Source organism: Lepisma saccharinum, chromosome 9 (assembly GCF_977018435.1).
Source record: "Lepisma saccharinum chromosome 9, izLepSacc3.1, whole genome shotgun sequence".
Lineage (NCBI taxonomy): Eukaryota > Metazoa > Arthropoda > Insecta > Zygentoma > Lepismatidae > Lepisma > Lepisma saccharinum.
The window spans coordinates 33,458,014-33,481,828 of NC_139237.1; the positions used below are offsets into that span (position 1 = coordinate 33,458,014).

At 37.4% G+C, this 23,815-nt stretch overlaps 1 protein-coding gene across 3 annotated transcripts in view; it reads right to left on the reverse strand.

Annotated features, from left to right (window-relative positions):
- LOC145992608 (uncharacterized) overlaps positions 1-23,815 on the reverse strand; it is a 79,012-nt gene that overhangs the window by 38,782 nt on the left and 16,415 nt on the right. The window contains exon 1 of one of the 3 annotated variants that reach the window (XM_083128964.1): positions 23,665-23,755. The exons of 1 other annotated variant lie outside the window; for it this stretch is intronic. The gene's annotated coding sequence lies outside the window, so the exon portion shown is untranslated. Of the gene's footprint in view, positions 1-23,664; positions 23,756-23,815 lie in introns of those variants that run through there. One more of the 3 variants, XM_083128962.1, reaches the window with a different exon arrangement.

The window sequence follows — 23,815 nt, forward strand, 5'->3', positions numbered from 1 at the left end:
TTGATAGAGCAATTGAATATTAAACACTCTGAATTTGCAGCAAAAGAATCAGGATGGAGCCTGTGCGGATCTTCACACAAGCTCTATGTTAATATTTCTGAATTCAGCCCATTACAAGGTTCTACATATCTGCCATTACCTGTCAATATTAAAAACAAAAGAGGCGTGGTTAACATAGAAAATAATGATGAGAAATGTTTTCTGTGGTGTATTTTAGCTGCTTTGTATCCAGTTTTAAGGAATCCTCAGAGAATAACTTATTATAAACAATATGAACACAATTTTGATGAAGCAATGGAGGGCTTAGAATATCCAATGTCAGTTCAGAATATTGATAAATTTGAAAAAAGGCCAGGGATATCAATGGTAAACAATTATCTATTAATGTTTTTATTTGTTCTACTGGCCGTGGCAATTGCTTGATAGCACCTCTCAGAATCAGTACACTTGATGATGATTCTGCTGTCCCGATTGATCTGCTCTTAATTGAAGGGGATGACACACACCATTACACTCTGATACACAGTCTTGAAGCTTTAGTCAGAAAACAACAAGGCAAATCCAATACAATATTCAAGTTGTGCAGAAGATGTTTGACTGTACTTGATGGTAGAAAAATGGTGAATGGGGTTCGGGAAGTGAATGCAGAAATTGCTAAAAACAAGTTAATTGAACATTTAAAATACTGTGGCAACCATAAACCTGTTCATTAGCTTATGCCTAACCCAAATGAAAATGCCAAATTCAAAAAATGTGAAGCCTTGTTGGAACACCCAGCATATATAGTCTGTGATTTTGAATCAAACCTCAAACCCCTTGCATTCTGCAGCCCAGATCCTGATGAATCTTCAATTACATCATACCAGCTACATGAACCTCCTAGTTTTTATTATGTGGTTGTACAGGATGGGGTTGTTAGTAAAGAATATTTATACATGGGATCAGATGCCATCAAAAAAATTGCACATAGAATAGAAAATGAGTGCCATGACATAGCATCTAATGTCTTATTAAAATCAAAACCCATGATGCCTTTAACACAGGATCAGATTGAAGATTTCAATAATGCAGAAAAATGCCCGGTATGTGATTCTGAATTTTCAGATACAAATATCAAGGTGGAACACCATTCTCATACAGATGGTAAATTCAAAATGGCCCTGTGTAATAGCTGTAATATTAAGATCCAGAGACCAAAATTTGTCCCCATATTTTGCCATGGTGCATCCAATTATGATTTTCATCATTTGATCAGGTACGAGGTGTTTGACAAGCAGAATTTAAATATTTTAGCAGAAAATAATGAGAAATATATTGCTATTAGCAAGATAATTAAAGTTAATGGTGTTCCTATTCACTTAAGATTTCTTGATTCCTACAGAATTCTGTCTGCTAGCCTGGCTACACTGGCCACTCAATTATCTGATGATCAATTCAAAATCACATGTGCTTTGTTTCCAAATCAGGACCTGAAATTAATTAGGTGGAAGGGTGTATACCCATATGACTATGTTACAGATTTTTCTAAATTTGATGAGTGTTCTCTGCCACCAAAACAAGAGTTCTACAGCAAACTCAGAGCATCTGGAATCACTGATGATGATTATCACCATGCCCAGTTGATGTGGAACAATTTAAAACTTGATGTCACTCTCTTAGCTGATATACTTCAGGAATTTAGAAAATCTTCCATGGGAAATTATAAGCTGGATCCAATGTATTTCTACAGTGCTCCAGGCCTAGCATGGTCTGCAATGTTTTTAAACACTAAAATGCAATTGGATCTGATCCAAGATCAAGACATGTATCTGTTTATGGAGCAATGTATAAGAGGAGGCATGGTGCAATGTTCTCAGAGATATGCCAGAGCAAATAACAAGTATATTCTCAATTATGATCCAGCACTGCCATCAAATTATATACTGTATGTAGATGCCAACAGCCTGTATGGTTATGCTATTATGGATAAATTGCCATATGCAGGGCTTGAGTGGGTTGAAGATTTCAATATTGAAGATCTTCAGGATTTTGATGGCAGTGACTATGGCCTGTTCTTAGAAGTTGATCTGACAATTCCTGATGATTTACACAACACATTTTCTGATCTGCCCCAATTCCTGAGGTAAAGTTTTCACCTGGCTCTAAACAGAAGAAGCTAATGATGACTCTAGAGCCAAAACAGGATTATGTCATATATTACAAAAACCTCCAGTTCCTGATGAATCATGGTGTTCAAGTGACCAAAGTTGGCAAAGTTTTGAGGTTCAGGCACTCAAGATGGTTGAAGCCATATATTGATACAAACACAGAGCTTCGAACATCTGCAATCAGCCAATTTGATAAAACTTTGTTTAAATTGATGGTAAATTCAGTGTATGGCAAAACCATAGAAAATGTCAGAAAACATACTGATGTTAAATTAATTACTGACCCCAGCCTGAGCAAAAAATTGATAGCAAAGCCTAATTTCAACTACAGAAGAATTTATGATGACAATATGGCACTTTTTAATATGAAAAAAACAAAGATTAAGTTTGATAAGCCTATTTATGTAGGGGCTGTGATATTGGAATTGGCCAAATTACACATGCTAAAGCTCTATTATGATGTGCTGAAGCCTTTTTATAATAATCGTGTAAAACTGATGTACATGGACACAGATAGTTTTATTCTTGATATTCAAACAGAAGATGTTTATCAAGATATATCACAGCCTGAATTGTTTAAATATTTTGATACCAGTGAACATTCAAAAATTCAGCCCCACAACAAAAAGGTGCCTGGCAAGTTAAAAGATGAGACACTTGGTGATGTTATTGTGGCATTTGCTGGGTTAAGGGCCAAGATGTACAGCTTTGAAACATGTAGTGGTGTTGTTGCCAAAAAAGCCAAGGGCATCGGCAGAGTAAATGCGGCAGAGTAAATGTTGACAAAGAGCTTGAATTTAAAGATTACAAAAATTGTCTCAAAACCCAGAGTTTAATCAGAACATCAGAATGCAGAATTCAGAGTGTGGATCACTTGTTGACTACAAATGTTGTAAGAAAAGTGGCTCTGGACCCACATGATGATAAGAGATGTATTTTATCATGTGGCATACATACTCTAGCATGGGGTCATTGTAATTTGAAAAGTGGCAAACAATGCCCAATTACAGAGCATGATTTGAAATAAATAAACATGCCTATGAACTTATTTGGGTTCAAAAAACAGGCTATTATGGACCTGCCAACACCAGCACCCTCTTCTGATATACAATCTATGATATCTAAACTAAGTGCTTTGTTAATTATTCATCTGAACAGCATACTTACAGATGTTGATGATAAAACAGGTAAAATATTGTACATATTTAACAATAATTTAAATTATTACCAATTACCTGTAGGTGGTCAATTACAATTTATTACAACCCCCGAGGGTAATGTCAAGGTTTCAATAGGCAAAAATATTTACAGGATAAAGCACTCAAACATGGTTTCTGGCACTGTATATACGGTTTCTGCTGGTGACTGCTTATATATTGAGGTCCCGGGATCCTATGACAAGCTTATACCTTTTTTTATAGAATTAAGAATTAGATATTCAATAATAAATAACCACTAAATCAAAATGCCTAATGATATATTTGGCCATACAAGGCATGAAGATCACAGTGATGAGATTCTGATGCTTGATGTCAGAGTCAAAAAATTAAGAAGTGATTTACAAGCTTTACAAACCACACTCAATGCCAGTCTTCAATTAGAAATTACAAATTTACGATCACAATGCATGGACCCTCTTCTTAAAATTAATTCAGAACTCAAATTGCTGCTTCAAAAATATACTGACTTGGCCACATTGGATAATTTTCAAAATTTAGAGGAGGCTGTAGCAGCTCTTCAAGCCAAATTTAAGACCCAGACCACCAACTCTGAGCAATTGAAGCAACAATTGGAAGAGCAGATAAATAATGTCCAGACACAGCTCCAAACAATTGTCAAAAGCATAAAGTCATAAGAAGATTTTGATCTAGTGATTTCCACTCTAAAGGAACAGATTCAATCACTACAGATACCTAATCTGGACCCTCTGAACAATGCCATAGCCAAGGTTAAAGAAAAAATTGAGACACTTGAAAATTTTATGAACAACTTGCCATCTTCTGATGCTTTGAGTGCTATAACTTGGAGTGTTGCCAACATCAAGCTGAAAGCTTGAGACATATGAAGATTTTGGAAAAATTCAGAGTACCATAACCCATCTTGAGGGTACCATAGCAGCAGTGCAAAGTGATCTGACAAATGTACAATAATCTCTAGAATCCCGCTTGCCTGGTATTGTAGATACCCTTGTCAGTGTCCAGCAACAGATCACAAAACTTGAAAACCTCAACACTGAATCTGAGCTATCTCATTTTCATCACTTGATCGATGATATCCAAACAAAACTTGAAATTTTACAACAATCAACACCCACTCAGGCAGACATAGCCCTGCTCCAAGATGCTATGCAAAGTGTGGCTGATGCTTCTGAATTAAATAATGTGAAATTGGCACTTGAATCTTTGCAGAATACTGTAGCAAATCTGCCTACATCACAGGAACTTAAAAATATTAAGAGAGCTGTGAATCGCATATTGAAATTAGAAGATATCAAGAATATCCAGACAGAGATCAAACAACTTACTCAGACAGTGCCTACTCTACCAACTAATCAACATATTAATGAATTGCATGCCCTGTTTGAGGATATCAGAAGACAAGTCCATGATCTTACAGATCAAAATTCAAAATTGGCAGTTGTTGAAAATCTACAGCAAATTGTAGCTAATATCAAGCAACAGCTAGGAAGCATGGAATCCAACCAAGCAAATGCTCTGTCTGTTTTTCCCACCCAGCTTCAAGAGATTGTGCAACAATACAAAAAACTTGTTGTGGACATAAAGATCAAGCCAGGCCATGATGATGTTGTTAGGACTATCAATGAGCACTTTGAATCTGTAACAAGAAGATTGCTTACAGCAGAAAAAGAAATAACTGGCATAATCGAGAATCCTAAACATACAGTAATTCTTGAATTGTACAGTATCCCTAACAAAGAATATGATTCACCATTTACACCAGGAGGCAAAATATATATGCTGTCCCCTGCACAATTTTATTACCAGTTTTTTGTTGGGGGCACACTTAGACCAATCAAGATCAAATATTGGCTACAACCACAGGCACACCACTACCCTACCTTATCAATAACCAATGCTGACAACAAAGCAAAAATCACCAGTGTAGAGTTAGAGGATTTTACAAATCCCAATACATTAGAGACATCTTATGCTGAAGATGATGGCTCTCTGGAATTTAATATACAAATAGGAGACAAACTGTATTTAGAAAATCCTGTAGTATCAGCTGCTGAACACCCTATAGTTGCAATATTCTTGTTTACATACTATGTCTAGACAAATTATTGTTGATGAATTACACAGACAAGCCAGACATAATTATAAGAGACTGTCAGTGGTTACAAAAGGCATAGATGATTTGTGGCAGTGTGACTTGGTTGAGATGGCAAGTGGACAGCTGAAAAACTTAGACAAGATCAACAAGGGCTACAAGTATCTACTCACTGTCATAGATACATTTTCAAAATTTGCCTGGGCTGTGCCACTCAAATCCAAAACTGGAAAATGTGTTACAGAAGCCTTCAGGACAATCATCAATCAGAGTGGAAGATCACTGCGCTATTTGCAAACAGATAATGGCAAAGAATTCTATAATTCGGTGTTCCAACAATTTATTAAAAGCCAGTCAATACAACATTACTCGAGTTACAGTGATCTCAAGGCCTCTATTGTAGAAAGATTCAACAAAACCCTAAAAAAATCATATGTATAAAAAATTCACCCTTCAAGGTAATTATAAATGGCTCAGTATTCTTCCAGAACTTCTACATAAATATAACAACTCGGTCCATTCCACAATCAACATGAAGCCCTCTGAGGTAACTTCATCTGATGAGCAAAAATTGATCAGTACTGTTTATTATCCTAGATACCAGCCAACAACAAAAAAAGCCAAATACAAGATAGGTGATCAAGTAAGAATCAGCAAATATAAGCACTTATTCAAAAGAGGCTTTACAAGAAACTGGAGCACTGAATTATTTACAGTGGTTCAAGTTAAACCTGGGAACCGATACTAGTGATGGGTCGTTTGTGAACGAGTCGTTCAAAAGTAACGACTCTCTCTTGTGAGCGGTGAACGACTCGTTCACCAGAATTGAACGACACGTTCAAAGAGTCGTATGTGTGCCACGACTCCTCCGCCCGCCAAGCAACTATTATTCCCTCTCCTTTCCACGAATTTTGCGAGGAAGGCGCATGCGCAAGTGTATACTCGCCTGGCGGCCGGAATTTTTGAAAGAAAGCAAGTCGATTCTGTGGGCAGCAAATGGGGACTGGAGAGGAGAGGGAGGGGGGTCCTCTCTGTTCCTTTTCCCTACCCCTAGTTGAGTAAAGCTGGCTGAAACGTGCCGTGTACGATGAGAGGGGAAGGAGCATGCTCGCGAGTCGACTCTTTCCTTCGTTCAAAGAGTCGTGGCACACTTTAGCGACTCTTTGAACGAAGGAAAGAGTCGACTCGCGAGCTCGCGACTCTTGTTTGCAGAGAGAGAGCGCGCAACCTCAGCCCATGACGGGCAGCGAAGAACAGCCAACAAATTTGTCCTGTAGTTTCAAGTTCGGCCAAACCATTAGCGCTAAAATTACAAGAAATTAAATGTTAGTAAAAATATTAGGGGAGTCTTGTAAAAATTTTGGGAAGGTGTTAGGCACAGACCTCTTGATTACAATATTCCGATTAGCCTATTTTGAGTTGTTATTGTTTAAGTCCACTTTATGTGCAGATAGGATAGTCGGGACTGGACCTACAGTTTAAAGTGGGATCCGAACCTCCACTTTGTATTGAACATGGTACCCCTTGATTACCGGCGACGTTATCACTACGCCATCGGGGAGACCCGATTAGCCTATTGGAGCATAAAAGTGGACTTATAACAATTTTTGCCAAGCAGACCATTTTAATACATGACAGCGTTAACCACTATGCTATTAGGGTGAATCAGAAAAGGGGGGCAGTAATTTATAATTTGCAACACAAAATACTTAGTGTGGAAAGCGATTGTTACTTTTAATTATTTTCTAAAGTGCCGGCCTCCATGGTGGAGTGGTTAGTACACCTCATTACTCATCCTGATCTTCGCGATTACCCAAAAAAGTGACAGAAAAACGAAGTAAAATAAACCAAATCAATCAACCAATCATTATTTTCTAAAGCAAGATCAAAGACAATAAACACCTTTTGTTTTCTGTTACTCCAAATCCAAAAATGACGTAATACAAGCAGCAAGCACAAGTTCAAATGATAAACCTTTAGTGAAAATAACAAACATGTATTAAAACAAAAATTATAACTTACAATTTTTTATATTCAGTTAAGAATTACCTAATAGAACAAACCACATGATAATGAATTAATTATAAGTGGACTCGTGAAATGAAGGTCTTTTTATATTTGAATACTACATTATGTTCTGTTTTTCTGATTTTTTTAATAAAGAACCTGAGAGACAAACACACGCTCACACACGCAGTTATACACAATTTCTTATAATCCGATCTATAATGGATATTCAATTTGTTGTAACATTAATTTAATATATTTTGTGTAATACAAGGAACAAATTTGAAATTATGCGGGGAACGGTGGGGATTTCCCCTCTAACGATCATATCATGCAATTTCCCAATACAATCGCTCTCTCTTTCTCTCTGTATGCATGTGTACATACATATACTTACATATTATACACGTGAGATTAGAAGATTAAAATTTAAATCACATTGGAATGATAACGTTATTAGAGACGAATCACAAATTTACACCAATAGAAACACAGCATTATATACAAAATAAAAGTAAAACACAAATGAAAAGCAAAGATAAATATGAAAATTCAGTGCGCAAAATCATTGCAAAACAAAAATGCAATCAATAAAATTAATATTGACAAAACTAACTCAAGTATTCTATAATGTATGCCGGCGTGGTTAGCACATCAAGGGTCTCGAGAAATATAGTTTAAGGGATGTAAGGGATGATCCTTCCACTTAGTACACCCAATTGTCAACCTCACTTCCACATAGTACACCCTGGACTGCATTTTGCAGACTAACGAGGCTCTGGCGTCTATACCTACGGCCAGTATAATTTTCGTAGGAATGTGTGTGTGTGTTGTCCTGTGTTTTGTCCTTATGTGTGCTGAGTGCCTTTACAGCCTCAGCTTTTAACCGGTCAGATTATTTTAATATTTTAGTTACTACAGGACATTACAGTTACGTTATTTTAGTTCTGGTAAGGGGCTGGATCCCGTATAAAGTGAAGGGTGCAAAATAGCCTAAGTGACGCACACAAAATTTTAAATTCATATTCAATCATAGCCTTTAGTATAAAACAGAGATGTGATGGGGAGGGCCGGCCCCCGTGGCGGAGTGGTTAGCACATCGCGGCACGAGGGCAGGGAGTCCTGAGGCCGATATTCGGTGGAAACACATAGCGGCTCGGGATACCACTTTTGCCCAGGCTTTGCTCTTCTGCCACTTTGGCTAATCGCGAACATGAAAATCAGTGATGATATAATGAAATTGATGAAGTGACACTCAATTCCGAGATTCCTCTTAGCGCACTGTTCTAACCACTCCTCCACAGAGGCGACTGAAATTGTTGGAAGTGAATCAGTTTCACAAGTAGCAGGACATTACAAAATCGCAATGAAAACAGGGCCAACCCTTCCAAAGTTGGTGAGATGATGAGAGACACTCTGTGTAAAATGTACTGTCCGAGAATCTCGTCTCATTGGAGTAACGATACCGATTTATGCTTTGAAATCGATAAGCGAACAAGACCAGACAGGTCTTTTTAACTTGAAATCAAATCGCGAACAAGATATGCATTCTCATTCACGAGTTGAAACGATGTGCCAAGTCATCTTGTCTCACCACGATACTCGATCGAGTTGCTCTTCCGCTTCGTGCACATGTAAACCTTTTAAGTTACACGTTCAATTTTATTTATCCAAGAAAACAAATCTGTTAACATGAGAATGAACAGAAGAAATAAGCTACTAGTTATTTTCCCATTAAGGAACAAACAAATTTTAAAATGCTATAATTTCTTATAAATTAGCATGGAGTAATTATATTTTATAATTTATTAATTTAATTTTAATATTTTAACTGCCTAACACGCTTTGTTGTATTTTATGCATCTTTTATACCTAATTACTTAGTATTGACAGCGAGGATGAATGAATTTTACGTACAGATAAGCTAATCGGGACTGGATCTACAGTTTAAAGTGGGATCCACCAGGTATCGTTACAAGGCAACGACGGAGGATGGATGGTGATTAGAGTAATTGACAAGAGGTTAAATACAGATTACCACTCATCTCTGGGCTGGGGTTCGAACCCGGAACTTTCGGTGTCAATAGGCTTACTTTGAGGAGGGCGACACCACTTATCTGTCACTCCAAGATTATTTCAAGCTGGCCAACATAGAAACCAAGAAACAAAGAACATGCACCATGGAGTATGTTTTATTTATGTTATTCAGCCATCCTTTCATTCCTTGTTAAATCCTGGTAAGGAAATCGCTTCCTGTCTCGGATTCGATCCTCGGTGGAGGCACCTTGCCCAGTGATTTAGACCCCAGTTTAAAATGTAGCTTCAATCCCGATTAGACTATCTGAGCATAAAGTGAACTTTAAACATTGTCTGACAAAATCGTTTTCATATGACGTGAAATATTTCATTAACATTAACATGTAAATATTTTACTAATGAAAACAGCATTAAAGAATAAATACAGAAGTTTAATCATAAATCTCATCGTACATGATACTGCAAAAAAGCTTTTATTGAATGACTGCAGAATTAGGAACAACTACGTAAGATGGACATGGGTCATGTTCACGAGTGATATAAACAGCTGTTGGCCATCTGCGGTGAGCCTAGTAGAAAGCAACATAAAAAAAAATACATACGTATAATTTGGCCCGCTTTATAGAAATTCGATCATACATTATGATATTGGCAGAAACTTATATTGAATGACTGTAGAACAACAAAAAGCTATGGACATGGATATGGGATGGACATGGATAATGTTCAAGAGCGATATATATTTCTTAAACACAGCTGTTAGCCATCCGCGGAGAGCGAGCGGGTGGATCCTACTTTAAACTGTAGATCCAGTCTGCTGGCGAGACTGCCGCACCCGCGCCTTGTGTAAGAGAGCTCGCGACTCGCGAGCGAACGATGAGTGAGCAGAAGAGTCGCTAAGGCGAGCGAGTCGTTAAGGTGCTTAATGACTCTTCGTGCCGACTCGCGAGTCGTGAACGATGAGGGAGGAGAAGAGTCGCTAAGGCGAGCGAGTCGTTAAGGTGATTAATGACTCTTCGTGCCGACTCGCGAGTCGTGAACGAATGATGGGGAAAGAGTCGTGGGACTGTGCTGTGACTCTTCGTGCTGTTTCAAGAGTCGTGAACGAGCGATGCTCGTGGAAATGCAAGCATGTGTCGCAGCGCAGATCTGGAGTGCATTTTGTTGCGATATTAAAACCAGTGATCGAATGCAAAAAAGGAAGAATATGTAATGCACGTTATTACTAATAAAAGGCTGATATAATTATATAGCATTTCTGTGTATGCTATCGTACTGCATAATTTGCATTATCCGCAGCATGAAATGTAAACTGAAACAAGATACAAATATAGAAAATCTCACTCATGAGACAGAGTAATGAAAACAAGTATGTGCAATAAATTTTGTTTGTGTATGTGTGTTTACTGTTTACACATATATGTATATCCACACACATACAGAATCGTATTTGTATTTTTCTTATTTTATGCCGATTTTCTTCAAATACTAAGTAATCGCGACGATGAGGATGATGCGTGATGATATAGATGAAGGGACACTCGTAAAGAATATCCTTGCCCAGACCGGGACTAGAACCCGGGAACTTCTGTGGCAAGATCAAATGTCGATTACTTCAGAATCTTGGCCATCTAGTCGGCTACACGCACACACACATGCACAAAAATGCAATACAATTTATTAATCTTGAAGGACGTACGTTGTGTTCGTTTACTTAAATACAATCATCTGCTTCAACACCTCCTACCCCCTTCCCCCTCTTCAGGCATGTGTTTCGAGAAAAAGAAGCTTGGCGACTCTTTTGAACGACTCATTTGAACGACTCTTCTCAGTGAGCGAGCGCCCATGAGTCGACTCGCACAAATGAACGGCTTGAACCCATCACTAACCGATACACATATATAATAAAAGACCATCGAGGAGAAATTCTCAAAGGCCGGTTCTATGAAGAAGAACTCAGCAAAACTAAGCAGCCTGACACATATCTCATAGGAAAAATCATCCGCAGAAAAGGCAACAAGATACTGGTGAAATGGCTAGGACTCCCAGAACACAGCTGGATCGAGGCAGACAAAGTGATACTATGAACACCTGGGATGTTATAAAGAGACTGCCAGATCCTGAACAGCAGATTAAGAGAAATGGCAAGCTGCTGCCTGATAATATTAGATGTCTTATTGTTGGGCCATCGGCTTGTGGTAAAACTACACTAATGATTGATAATTTTTTATTGGCACCCAACTGGTTAGACTGGAAAAACAGGCACTTGTATGTTTTCTCTAAGAGCTTGGAACAATTAAAATATCAGCAGCTGATGAAGCTATATGATGGATTGGATATTGCCACTTTTGAATCAGATGTTAAGCCACTCCATGAATGTCTCGATAATTCTGTTGTTGTGTTTGATGACATTACACTGGATAATCAAAACAAGGTTAGAAATTTCTTTACACAGGGCCGACACAAAAACATAGATTGCTTCTACCTGGCACAGACTTTTTCTAAAATTCCGAAGCAGCTGATCCGAGACAACAGCAATTTTATATGTGTGTTTCATCAAGACCATACCAACCTCAAACACATACATGATGAATATGTAGGTGGGGACTTGAGCTACAATGATTTTTCCAAGTTTTGCAGTAGGTGCTGGAACCAGGACAGTTATGGCTTTGTCACAATTGATATGACAAGGAAGCCTAATAGTGGCAAATACAGAAATAAAATCAAAAATTTTCTAGACATTGAAACATATATAAATAACCATGAAAAGGCCAATCATTGATGATCTTAAATTAAGAGATTATCTTGTAAAAAGATTTAAGGGATGGAAATCAGAGAACCGAGGAATCTATGAACAACACAAGCAAACAGAACAGCCTATTATTGATGCTATTAGTGAATTAGGTAAAAATATCAAAACTGTTACAGAGCAAAATCAAAATTTGATCACAGAGCTTGTACCTGTAGCTGCTAGGAACATATTAGATTATCCAATCACCCCACTTTCTAGTATTCATACACCTAGTCCGATTGCTCCTCGAAGAATTGAAGCTACTCAGGATCCTATTCAATTGGGTCTTCTTGCTCAAAAATATTTAAGCACACCTAAAGACAACAAAGATGAGGTCTTTGGCTTATATGCTGACACAGAGCGTGATGGTAGCATCATACATAGAATTGGCAATTTTAGAGTAACATTTATGGGAGATGATCTGATTGTATATTCAGAATCTCATCTTGGAGAAAGAGGTGGTTTTGTTAAATATCCTGGCACACCTGGATTGTGGGAACTGATGACTCGGAAGAGACCTGGCAGCTATACAGATCAAGATTATGAGCATTACAAAGAAATATTAATAAAATCAGATGCTCTATACCAGAACAATGATCCCACACAAAAAAGAGTCAAGTCTAGCAGTGGAGCAAAATATAACAACTTAATCAAGCCCATATGGTCACAGATCAAGACTGGTAGTGGAATCAAACAATACAACACCCTGCCTAAAGAATTTGTGTGGGTTGATGATGTCAGGAAACTTGTAGATAGGTTGCTGGTGAGAGCTGGGGAGGAAAATGCTGGCAACCACAATTTTTACAATGAAAAGGTTGGAATTATGGACATGATAAGCACCAAATTGTCTAATTTTATAGTGAATGACACTAAGGGGATTGGATATCTTATAAAAATTATTAATACTCTACCACCTAAATTTTGGAATATCTCTGAGGGTCGGGGGCTGGTTAATGACATCATAAACAAGCTGCCATTTGAACTACACATTCCAGGCTATCAGTATTGTGGTCTCGGTACAAAATTGGACCATAGATTAAACAGAGGTGATCCTGGTGTTAATCCCCTAGATGCTGCTTGTAGAGACCATGACATAGCATACAACACACATTCTGATCTTGATAGGCGACATGTTGCAGACAAGAAATTAGAAGAGGCTGCATTTGGTAGATTTGTAAGCAAAGATGCTTCTTTAAGTGAGAGAATAGCAGCATTGGGGACCACCATAGCTATGAACACCAAACAAAAACTGGGGTGGGGGTTGTGAATATGTATATAATAAACCTAGGATGAAGGCCAAGGGTGTTATGTATCAGATACCTTATGCAGGTCTTAAATCTCTTAAAACTATTGATAGTCTTTTAACCAAAAAGCAGCACAAGAAAAAAAATTCTTGTCTTGCCAAGGGCCATGGTATGAAATTATTACTTAGTACCCCTCAATTAAAAAAATTACAACAATCTAGAAAAAAATTGCATACAGGTGGCTTCATATTTACTATCCCGGCCATCTTAGCAGCACTTGGGGCTGTTGGGAGCTTGGCTGGGGGATCAGCTGCTATAGCAAAAACAGTAATAGATGCCAAGAAGAATAAGGCACAATTAGATGAATTGAAGCGCCATAATCTGGCCATAGAGAAACAAGGCAAAGGTCTTAAGAGAGGCATGAATAAGTTTAAAAAAAAAAACAAGAGCCACTTACAAACCAAGATATTGAAGCTTTAATCAAGCCACTGGGCATCAAAAATTTTAGAGGTGTGTACATGTCTGATTCTTTACCAGAACAACCACTCAAGAAAGAGTGTGGCATAGTTAATTTGGATAAGTACAAAAATCAGGGCACTCACTGGATCTGTTATCTTAAATATTTAAAGATGAGGCATTTGTGTTTGATTCATTTGGAGGTGTTCCACCTGAAAATTTAGTAAAATATCTAAAATCAACTAATCTTTATTACAATAATGCCCGTGTTCAAAATTTCAAAGATGTTAATTGTGGACATCTGTGTTTATCTGTTCTTAGATATCTGTCTCAAATAAATAAACCATCAATTGAAGATTTTCAAAAGGCCCTATGGTATCTGAAGCATCATGGGAGTATTCCATCTCAACAGCCAAAATTCAATATTCAAACTTAGATTACATGATGATATAGTGTATCCCAAAACAATAGCTCTCAGAGCATTTTATGGCATGTACTTGATCCCTAATATTACACACTACAACAACACATTTGCAGTTGGTGATCAAAACATTGTCATCACTCCAGGGCAGTATAATCTGTCTACTTTAAATGCTGTTACCCAGAGGTATAGTATTAACTCAAAATTCTGTCACTCACAGAGTAGAAATTGTATCTGCTACAGAAACAGTGGATCTGGGTACTATAGGAGAGCTGTTAGGCTTTGAGAACAACACAAAACTTGAACCAGCCATCAAACACACTGCTATTAATATACCTAAAATTATCCAAGACCGAGGCTTCTTACTACAAAATAGGTGGATTTGAGGCTGGTGATAAAATAATATCTAAGAGTCACACAGTACTGTTCCCCATGCGCCTGTTGCCAGGATTCTTCTCAGATTACAAAGATATTATGTGGAAGGGTGGTTTAAGAATTACATTTAGAAGAGCTGCCAATGATAATAATGCTTTGATGAGGTACAGTACATTAAACTCTACAGGGGAAGCTCTGCCTAATACCCTACCTGATGAAGGCAAATGCATTATTCAGACTATGGAGCTAAGAATCCCGGTTGTTGAATATGAGGCCAGTTATGCTCTTAAATACAAAGCAGATATCCTAAAAAAATCCACAGGTGCCTTTACAATTTTATACATATCAATGTGTGCAGAAGCCTGCCACTGGTAGCTATTATGAATTTGATGCTACAAACTCACTCTCCAGTATACAATATGACATGCCAGATTTTGTGGTAGTACTGTTTCAGACTGGAAGACACAATAATCAAGAAAAAAATTCAAGTAAGTTTGATAGCTGCAACATCAAGAACATATATCTTAAAAATGGCAGAAATGAGGTGTTTCCTAGAGAAAATTATAATTTAAACATGTCCAAGGATGATTTTCTTAAATTATATGAAGCATTTACAGCATACAAAAGGGTCACTACTGGCAATACTGACATGTATTACACACCAGATGAATTCAAAGCACAGAGACCCATGTTTGTCATCAACACCTCAAAAAGGAAACAAGTTGTGGTTAATGACAGGACAAACATTAAAATTATCTGTGAATTCCATGATACACTCCCTGATGACACCATATGTAGTGTTATTCTCATAGGTGAAAAATCATATGTTTATGATGTAAGAAATGAGAGAGTCACAGAGCAATTCTAGAAAGCCTCTGCACAATGCATTGTCTTAGTACTAGATATGCAAGTTGGGCCTGGTGTCCAATTAATATATTGAGCATATTCCAGGTAACATATTAACATAACAGCAACAAGTATTTAAGCATATATTACATTATACTACTGTGTAAGCAAAAGCTCTCATGAGCATTTTTGCCTTAGTTTTAAGTGTGGCCATAACAATATCAAGAGGGCTATATTTTTGACAAGCTTACAAACAACAATCTCACAGATGTTGCTTTTGCACACATGGGCAAATCAATCTGTTGAGGGTTCTTCATTTGTACACTAGAATTCAGGATTCTTGGGATTTTGACAGAGTAGGACACTGTAAGCAATAAGATCATATGGGTACTTGACATAGTTTTAAGTGTAGGCAAATCTGTCTGTTGAGGGTTCTTCATTTGTACACTAGGATTCAGAATTCTTGGGATTAAGAGCATACCACACTTGAACAATTGGGGCGTATGGGCATCTTGGCATAGTTTTAAGTGTAGCCAAATCAGGCGTATGGCTCTTTCATTTGTATGATTTTGTGCTAATAATAGTACCAAACACACTACTCTTGACTATTTTTAAAAATTTTCATGTTTTATTGTTCAAACCCATATTTGAGGGTAGTACAAAGCAGGCATTATTTTTCTAAAACTTGGTTTTGTTTAAAAATTGTAGCCACTGTTTGTCTCATGACTTTTGGCATTTTTGGCCTTTGCAGACAATTGTGATAATTATGATAAATCAACTAAATTTGGGCTCCTATATCTCTTGTCGAGGACCTAGAAATTTGGTATGTAGAGAATAAAAAGTACTCTGTGAGAGGTACATGTAAGAAAATTTGAGATTGATGTTCCATGGATAACCAAGTTTTAGCAGAGGAAATTTGGTCAAAAATTGTAAATTTACATCATTGGTTGAAAAAAATATTTACTTTTAATGACTTAACATTCAATTAAGATTATTGGGTACTTTAGTATTATACGGACTACCTCATTTCTCTACATTAACTTATATTCCTAAGCTTACCTAACCTAACCCCTCACAAACATGTGTCATATTACCATACCGGGCTAGGTTAAGTTAAGAATATAATTTAATGTAGAGAAATGAGGTAGTCCATATAATACTAAAGTACCGACTATTGTATTTATTAACTACAAATGAAGAGCATGGAAAGCCCATTAGTAGCCATTATTAATGAAATGGTGCGTATGGCACAGAATTGAACAGCATGTCTTCTTAACCTGCTCAGACAAACCTCTTCCAAATGTTTCCAATTCAATGTATTAGAATAATAAGTTAAAACGGCTTTAGCTAAGGGTAATTAATATATGTAAACAGTATTTAGCAATGTAAACACATGTGCAGCAATTATAGTCCTCCAACAAATATTGTCTATTCATTTTTCAATCAAAATTATGCAATATTCATAGTATTCATAAGAGTGCCAGAATGAGAGTAAGAAGCACTGGCATGTACAGTAGCGATAGATTCAGCAAATAAAATTGCAATACATATTGCACAATATTAGGATGTGTGAACAACGTGAAAGGAACATCAACTTTACTAAGTATTCTGGCTCAAGTTCCTTTTGTCTTATTGCAATTTCATCATGCTATGACACTAGCCTATGATACGCACAGTCGCTTGTCAACAGAAAATATGGTAAGGATGTCGAATCGACCCTTCTTAATAGAAATATGTATGATACATCGTTGGAAAGGGTATGAATCAAAGATTCCAGAAATGTAAAATTTAAGGTGAGGAAACAATTGGAAGTGGGGAAAAAGTAGTATTAATTGCCCCCCGATTCCGGGCTTTGCCCCCAACCACTACCGCAACACCGCCTCTGCTCCGCTCAGGCTACCAGCCTTTTTCTATAGAGTCCCTTTGAATAAAAACATGAAAAAATTATTTAAAAAAAGTTGAATCCTAGTGGAAATTCACATATATATATATTCATGTTGAAAACCAAAGTTCAACCTGGCAATACTGTGTGTTTATAACATGGATTAGGTTCAAGGAAACCAGTAATGTAGTAGTGTTTTTTATATTATTTCATAGATATGTAACTTCAAATTTAGAAATGCACAGTGGCAATTCGAAGTGTTAAATACATACTATTAGCGCAGAATATTTTCTTTTACTTTCAAACGGTAAAACACAAGGGTCGATTGTGCTGTCTAGCCAAAAATACATTGTTCATGGGAAGCACGCATGCTTATGTAAGGTAATTTTTAAGTTGTTTTTCAACATAAAGAACTTTTTGGCGAAATCCAAACAGTGCTCATTACGTTAATGAAGGTTCAAGTTTCGTGGGACAGTGATTGACAAAATTCTACTATAATTAGTTTTGCTGCTAGGAGAATTTGAAAAAAATCATAACACAATCGGAACCATTACCAGTATCCTTTATCATGTGTAGTTGTCTTACAAATATTGTCAAATTTGTAAACATGAAAACGATAAATATAATGAAAGTAGTAGTTTTGGTACACAAAATAAAAAATGGTGATTTCAAAAAAATCTATTATAACTCTTGAGTTTAAGTACAGCTGAACTATTTTACATTACTTGAGAAAAATTTGTACAATTGGAACTTGGTTCACACACAGAATCTACAAAGTGCTATAAAAGTAAAATTCTAAATTATTTGTGAAACTTTATATTTGCATGTTCCTCTTTTAGTGGAAAAAATTCTATCAAGTAGAATTAGTATATTACAGAAATCACACAGAGAGAGTAGTTTTTTCAGTAAAAGTTCGTTATATCGGAGACACATTAAAATCGGATATTTTGTGTCTTGCATGGTTCGTACTTACCAATTCTGTATTGCGGAACATAGTTCAAGGTGCAATTATGCTTTTTACATGAAAACAAACACAATTTTTCACATAGGCTACAGAGTGATTTTTTTATTCCTTTCTTCGTTTCTGTAACACACAATATGGCAGGCACATTTTGACTCACATTGTGGGTATACAGTGTTTCCAACCTTCCTTACCGAAAAATAGCTACTATCGTGTTTGTCACGTGTGAAAATTTTACATTATACACGGGTAGCTGACAGATAGCCCAACGAACCATTCACGGATAGCACCACGAACCATTCCCGGATAGCCTCATGAACCATTCATGGATAGCCCCACGAACCTTTCACAAAGAGCCCCATGAACCATTCACAGATAGCCCCACAAAATATTATGCACGGTTGCTGACGGATAGCCTCTCAAACCATTTCCGATAAGGTTAGGTTAGGTTAGGCAAGCATAGTGAAAAAAAAGGGGTTGGAAACACTGACAGGGACTTACATCATCAAACATATGCAGCATGCAGTTTATGTAGCGAAAGCAATGGGAATTGTGAGTCAGTGAGATATTTCTCTTGAAAAATACATGATTTCCCGGTCAAATATATTCCACGATGAAAGAAAATGGTAAAAGTTTACTATCCTTCCGACACCTATAATTTCTTCGTTTCGTCAATTTTTTACATTCATACTTACGTATCTGCTTCGTGGAACATTCTTGAAGGTGTATTGACGTTCTCTTGATTAAAGTAATTGCAATTTCTCACATTACCAGTACTTCTTTCTCGTAACCTTTCTGCTTGCCTCAGACACAATATGGCACATACACCTTCCTAAATTATCGCGCGTCGTGCTTGTCTTTTGTCGATTTTCAATCGTTATGCAGTGTTTCAACCTTCGGAACCCAAGAAATGCCCATGTACAAAGCTCATCCAATATACTTTTTTTTAATGGTTTTAGGGGCTATCCACCTGGAATAAGTGGGAAATTTAAACTAAGAAAATATTTTCGTTTGAAATTTCCCACCAATTCCGGGCTCTGCCCCTGGGTTATTGACCTACCACCCCCAACCGCTAACGTGGCACCGCCTCCGCTCCGCTTCGGCTCCCCAGCTTTCTCTATAGAGTCCCTGTTAAGGGCATGTTAGAAATTGGCCGGAGTCACCTGCCCCCAAATGAGCCCCAAACTTGTAAATTTGAAGAAATCAGTTTCCAGAATACGGAAAATTTACCTGAATTTCACCACGCATCCACAACATGTCATATTAGGCTCCCACATCCCTGGACTCTCTTTGAACATGCATATACCCACACCCTATTGCTTCTAACGAGTAGCTTACATTCACTGACACATATTGGACATTCCTTTCCTTTCTTCACGATCCAGTGTTCAATTAAAAAATCCACTGGATCTTCCACGCCCGGTACAAACTTCATCACGAATCTAGGACAGGTCATGCTTCTAACTCTCGTTGCAAACACAGACGGTTTGAAACACTGGATACCCAATGAACATGAACAAAACACAAGCACGGCGCGCGATTATCTACAAAGGTGTACGTGCCATACTGTGTCATACGCAAGCGAGACAACGCAAATAAACAAGTACTCGTAATGAGGAAAATTGACATTACTTTCATCAAAAAAACGTGAATACACCTTCCCGATGTTAGACAATACTACAGGAACTTATTAGGGTAAGTAGTTTCTTCTGTAAAAATGAAGAAATCTGTCTGAACAATAGTAAACTAGTACCAACAGGATACATCGACGAACGTTGGAAAGCTTCGAGAAACTCATTTCCATAAGTCGTTTCGGTAATTATCCGATAAGGCCCAAACACCTCTCACTTGTTTATTTCGTTAATTTTAGCATTGATACTTACCTATTATGCATTGCGGAAGATTCTTTAAGGTGAGGTGATGCCTTTTTCCATAAAATAGTGTCAACTTTTCATATTATGAATCATTATTTGTCATCCTTGTTCTACTTGGGTAACAGACATATGGCGTGCACTCGTCATGGATCATCGCACGTTGTGCTTCTGTTTTGTCGATTTGGAGTGGGTATGCAGTGTTTCAACCTTCTTAACAGAAAAATACCTACTTTTGTGTTCATTATGTCATCACAAACCATTGACGGATAGCCCCACAAACCATTGACTGATAGCCCCAAAAATTATTCACAATAACCTCACGAACCATTGACGGAGAGGCCCAAAAACCATTCACGATAGCCTCAAAAACCATTCACGATAGCCCCACGAACCATTTCCGGCAAGGTAAGGTTAGGTTAGGTAAGCATAGTTAAAAAATCTCTTTAAAAAATAGGCACGTTTGGAAACACTTGCGAGACTGCGTGCCTTTCGACGCTCACGCCATCTGCACGTACACAATAGAAACAACGGCATAATGTTACAGAAAATGCAAGTTCCTTACGTAACAAGTGATTATTTCTTGTTCTGCAGCATTCTAAGGTAAAGTTTTTAGTCTCCGCGAAAGAAAACATGGTAAAAATCTGATATTTCCCAGACACCTATATCGTCTTCGTTTTGTCAATTTTTGACATTTGTACTCACCTATTTGCTTCGCGGAACATTCTTTAACATGTATTCACGTTTTTTTTGATCAAGGTAATTTCAATTTTTCAAAAATAAAGTGCTTTTGTAACTGAAGAACGTACGTTTCCGCAAATGGTTTGTGGGGCTATCTATGTGTCAATGGTTGGTTCATGGGGCTATGTGTCAATGGTTTGTGGGGCTATGCGAGAATGGTGTGTGGGGCTACGCATATTTTTTCGAAATCAATTTTTAACTATTGTAACCTATACGTGACCCTACCTAACCTAACCTTACCGGAAATGGTTCGTGGGGCTATGCCTCAATGGTTGAATTTCTGCTATGAAACATTCCCACATCACACAAAAGGGAGCGATTTTACAATACCGGGAATTTCTCCATTTTGTTTGAAATTCGGCATACTCACTAAATTAGGGCTCCTAATCACGAATCTGAAGTTAAAATTTGGCGCTCACGTGTCAAACTTGCAAAATAAGAGGGTCAGTCATCACAACTGACAATGCACAATTGCTCATTATTTATCGCAAGATTTTCCATGTCGAATACTTAAAGAACGAAATATATATATATATTCCTGATATTAATACGCCCCTAAAATTTAACTATGTTTCCTAACCTAACCACGTGCCAATGGTTTGTGGGGCTAGTGCCAATGGTCAGTGGGGCTAGCCATAATTCAGGAATTTCTATACGTGAGCGCCAAATTTTAAGTGCAGATTCGTGATTAGGAGACTCAAATTAGTAAATATCCGAAATTTCAAACAAATTGGAGAAATTCCCTGTATTGTTAAATTATGGACCTTAGGGAAATCGGTAGGGATGGAAAAGAGTATATAGAACTTGCTCAAGATAGGGAAAGATGGAAGTCCTGTGTTGCTGCAGCCATGAACCTTCGGGTTTAAGAAGGCTAGAGAGTTAGTTAGTTAGTTATTGTTAAATTATACCATCTGTCCGGGGTATATCAGATTAGTGCCGAAAATACCTCCAAGAACTTTGACAATGCTACAGAAAATGATTTCAATAAGTAGTTCCCCTTGTAAATTTGAAGAAAACCATTCGGGCGATATCGGATATTTACCGTAGTTGGAACTATTATCGTATGAGGGAAACACCTACGAATCATATATTTCGGACTTCTCCTACATTGCTAACGTGTTATTTTCGAATGTGGAACATTTCCTAAAGTGAAATAATGCATATCAATGTCTATTTCTTATATTTACGAGTACTTACTCATACTTGTTGTTTTGAATCTGTAACACATTATGGCCGTGATAGCGTACTGGTTTAGGGGGCGTTCTGAGTGTGTTTTGTCGATTTATGCAGTGTTGCAACCTCGTTCACCGGAAAATATCTAATTTCGTGCCTGGATTTGAAATTATGCTAATACGTCGCAAACCCTTGACATTAGCCTCACAAACCATTGACGTTAGCCCAAAAAACCATTCACGTTAGCCCCAAAAACCATTTTCTGTAAGGTTAAGTTAGGTTAGGCAAGCTTGGTAAAGAAAAAATTAAAAATACTAGACACGTCATGTTCTAGTGAAAACACGGCGAGGCTAAAACACTGGCTACGGGGTTGCATCATCTTAACACACGGAACATTGCACTCTCGTGCAGAAAGCAAATGACGGGAGCAGAAACAGCGTATCGGACAGAGATTTTCGCAGAAAACAACACGCATTCACATTAAAATGGATCAAATCTACATTCAGGAACTTCCACAACTCTAAAGAAAATGATTTCCGTAAGTACTTTCTCCTGTAAATTTGAAGGAATCAGTTTCCCTCATATGATAATGTTACCCCGTAGTTTCTTCTATAAAAATGAAGACATGTGTCTCCGATATAACGAACTATTACCCAATTCTCTACATAAAGAGTAATTATTAAACCATTGACGTTAGCCCCAAAAACCTTCCACGTTTAGCCCCAAAAACCATTGACGTTACCCCAAAAATTCACGATAGCCCCTCGAACCACCATGGGGACGAGGTATGCCTACTAGGTTAGGTTAGGCCTGTTGGGTTAGGTTCCATTAGCACTCCATTCAATTTAACATATACGGACAACAGCACATCATATTATAGTGAAAAGACGGCGTGGGTTGAAACACTGACTACGGTGTTTACATCATCAAACACATGGAACATTGTGCTCTCATGCAGAAAGCAAATGGGGCAGCAGCAATAGCGCGTCGGAAATAGATTTACGTAGAAAACCACCTGCATTCGCATTAAAATGGATCAAAACTACATTCCCGAACATCAACAACGCTACAGAAAATGATTTGCATAAGTACTTTCTCCTGTAAATTTGAAGAAATCTGTCTCAGATATAGTAAAGTGTTAACCCGTTTTTTTCTTTACTTACAGGAAGCGAGAGACAATTCTCTATTTTTATTTGAATTCCCATTTGTAAGCCAGCATCCTTAAAAATATTCACTTTTAATTTGCTTTTGTCTAAACAAAGTCTGCACCAATTATGATAATCTTTTATGCTTCTCATCGTATTGACTTAAACTTCTTAAGTTAAAGTGTAGAAATTATGCAACATGTTCTCAAAACAGACAAAACCCTTTTATAAACAGCAATGCAATTTCATTATACTACAAACAGGAATAATGCTTACACTGCACTCATAGTTTTATCTTCCTGAAGCATACAACGATTAGGCCTAACCGTACTTCACAACCTAGGGCCCGTTCCGAAAGTCGCACGAGTTTAACGCGTTAAACGAGTTATGGTAACTGGGCGTTCCATAAGTGCTTCCGTGCGTCTCG